The sequence below is a fragment of the Equus quagga genome, chromosome 7 (genome assembly GCF_021613505.1).
Source record: "Equus quagga isolate Etosha38 chromosome 7, UCLA_HA_Equagga_1.0, whole genome shotgun sequence".
NCBI classification, from domain to species: Eukaryota; Metazoa; Chordata; class Mammalia; order Perissodactyla; family Equidae; genus Equus; species Equus quagga.
In genome coordinates, this window is record NC_060273.1 from 501,075 (window position 1) to 504,227 (window position 3,153).

Below are 3,153 nucleotides of genomic sequence, written 5' to 3' on the forward strand. Positions count from 1 at the left end.
GTTCCGCCCCAAACCCGGCACGCAGCGCCGCCCGGGACCCGGGGCTTGGCCATCTCCTGCGGCGTCGGCGGGCAGGGCGGCCAGGGGAGTCGGCGGCACTCCGGAGGGCGCCCGCCGGAGCTGGTGTTGGCCGCCACCCCGAGGACTACAGCTCCCGGCCTGCCTCGCGCGCAGGGCTGCCGCGAGCTTCCGGCCCGACCTCGCCGCGCGGCCTTGTGGGAGCCGTAGTCCGCGCGCGCGATTCACAGCGCCGCGTGCGCCCCGGGCGCACCGTAGCCGCGGGGCCCCGGCCGGGCGCTACGCTACGGAGGCGGCGTAGGGCGGGCGCCGGACGCGGGCCGGGCCGGGCGGGTCGGGCGCTCGGCGGCTCCGCCACTCAGCGCGGGAGGCCGTCGGGGCAGCGGCCGGCGGCAGGAGGGGCGCCCGCCCGCCCTCCGGAGGCAGAAGTTGTGGCTCGGCCGGCGCACGCGAGCGGGCCCGGGGCCGCGCGGGCTGCGGGAACGGAGGAGGCGCCGCCAGGGCGCGGAGGTGAGTCCCGCCGGCCGGGCAGGTCGGGGCCGGAGCGCGGGCCTGGCGGGCAGCGCCGGGAGCCGCCCGGCCTCGGATCCGGGGTCAGCCTGCTGCCCCGCCGGCGCCTCCAGCGGATTGGCCGGAGCCCGGGCTGGGCTGCGGGCGCAGCCTGGAGGGGACCGGCGGGGACCTGCGTCTTCGGGTCCCTGGGAGACCAGCCCGGTGCTGCGGACACAGGGGGCGGCCTCGGCCCCTGCCTGCCCTTGAGCGCCCTTACTCCGGACGGAGTCCTGGTCCCGCTGTGTTAGGGGATGTGCCCGCCGTGCCCGCCTCCCTCCCCAGCTCGGGACTCGGGGCATTGCGGGGGCGGCCCACGGAGGGGGCAGCGCAGGCGCCTGTGTGCCCCCTGGCCACCCCACTTCCTCTTCTCTGCTCCTCTTGGCGCTGGCGCCTCACAGGGAAGTTACAGAGGGTGGCTCCTGGGAACGTTTGCCAGGCTGCTAGGCGGACGGGCTCTTCCTGCCGGTGCAAAAGGAGCCCTTCTGGTCCTGACCCGGGAACCCTTATTGTGTGGTCAAGTGGCACGGACTGCGCTGACTGTCGTGGGTGGGGGGGGGCCCTTATCGCACAGGAGTTTGTGACCAGACTGCAGGCTACAGGACCCCTGTGAGACCAGGCCTGGGAGTTTGGGGTCCTGCAACATGGAGCCCTGGTGTCCTGTGGGGAAAATTGGGGCTCAGCTGGGTGCTCCTCCTGAGGCCCCTCCCCGGGCCCAGGTCTGGAGGGCTGTGTGAGTCACAGCAAGGTGGGGAGAACACCCAGAATCTCTCTCGGCCCCACAGCCTGGGTTGGGGAGGAGCTGGGGTGGTTCCGTCTTGCCACTTCTGAGCAACTTTCTCAGATGTGAAGAGAGAGAGAGTGCGTTTCCCTGGCTCAAGGCTCAGGAAGAGGGCCCCAGACGTCAGGGGAGCCCGGGAGCCACTGCTCCGCAGCCTGACTGTGGATGCAGGTCTCGCAGGAAGCCGGCTCAGCCTGGCCGTGGGGCTGGGCGCAGGAACGCTCTTCGCCCTTCCCTTGTGCACCCGAAAGTCCCTGGAGCTGCTTCTCCTGAGCAGACAGGCCGGTGACCTCGTGACCTCCTGAGGGCCAGGTTTAAGCCCTGCTGGTCCCAAGGCTCAGGGCCTCCATGGCGGTAGGCAGGGACGCCCTGTCTCCGATCTTGTGTCGCTGCTCTGAGCCCCAGACCTCGGGCTCCAGATGAGGAGGAAGTGACCTCTAATCCTGCATCTGTGAGGGAGCTGTGCCTTTCCCCAGGGAGGCTGGCTTGTCTGGCTTGCTGGCGGGGATGTTCGCTGAAGCTGCTCTCAGGCCCTGCGCCGAGCTCTCTGGTGAGCCGAGCCGTGCTTTACAGACCAGGAGACTAAGTTGCTGCTCAGGGAGGGGTGGAGGGGGCTGCACATCCAGGTTCCGGAACCTTGAGGCTGCCTTTCTTCCTCCTCCTCCTCCTTCCACCGCCTCCTGTGTTTGTCTTCCACACGTGGCAGTCAGAAAGAAGGACTCTGCTGCCCTAGAAGTCCCCAGAATCACAGATGTCATTCATGGGCCTGACCTGGTCAGTGAAGAGCCCGAGAGCGCGGCCACCCGCGGTCTGGTCTGGCCTTCCCAGGGCGGGCCACTTCCTCCCACCACCCTATGCATGGAAGGTGCTGGAAGGGCACATGCGTAATTAAATGGAACCACAGCCACAGAAACCCAGGAAACACCGGTGACGGGTCACATCCATGAACGTTCTGGGTTGCCGCTTTGCCCTGGACTGTGCGGCAGAAGAGAGATGCCCCTGGTCCGAGCGCAGAGAGGCACAGGCGGGTTTGGTGGTTTCTTCAGACCTTAAAGTTCTGGGCCCTGATCCCGAGCAAGGAGGCTCCCTGCCCTGGGCGCACGGAGGGGGCTCTGGGCTCGGCGGTTGGTTCCGCCTCTCCGGCCTGGACTGCTGCCTCTTCACTGTTCTGTCTTTCTGGTCCGCCATGTACCCCGTTATTTGGCATCCGGCACCCACAGGTGTCCCAAAGCAGGAACATGATCTCGTTTCTCATCTGTTCTCCTTTGCCAAACTCCTCGGTGTGGATGCAGGCTCCCCCCCTCCCCACTCTGCGGAGAAGGCCTGGGAAGTCTGTGCTGAGCTCTGACGTTGGCCCCTTGGGCCCCATCCGCGGCTCCCCCTGCACACACTGACCCTCGGTGCCCAGCCCCGTCCATCCACGCCAAGTAGGTGGTCCGTGAGTATCCTCCTTCACTGCTCACTGGCAGGCAGCTCGGTCACCGCAGCTCTGAAGTCTGAGGGGAACTCCCAGGCGGGCCGGAACAGCACCCTGCAGCCTCTGTGGGGATGAAGATGGACCTGCTAGCCTTCACCTTCTTTGAATGAGCTGCAAGGAGACTGTTGAGGTTGAGGTTGGGCTGCCTGCGCCTCTCGGGCTTGGGGACCTGCCCAGCCATGCCCTGTCACCCCATGGGTCACAGCAGTGGCCCAGGGACGGTCTGAGCAGGAGCTCTGCAGGTGGATGCGTTGGTGCCACCAGGCCAGGGCCTGCTGCCAGGGCTGTAGGAGGACGGGGTGTCCCAGCCCAGCACAGAGACCCCTGA

The 3,153-nt window shown here is 67.8% G+C and overlaps 1 protein-coding gene across 1 annotated transcript in view; it reads left to right on the forward strand.

Moving 5' to 3' along the window:
• The first annotated feature begins 302 nt into the window (after positions 1-302).
• Positions 303-3,153, forward strand: part of CAPN15 (calpain 15) — a 25,433-nt gene continuing 22,582 nt past the window's right edge. The window contains 1 exon segment of the mRNA XM_046666543.1: positions 303-528. The gene's annotated coding sequence lies outside the window, so the exon portion shown is untranslated.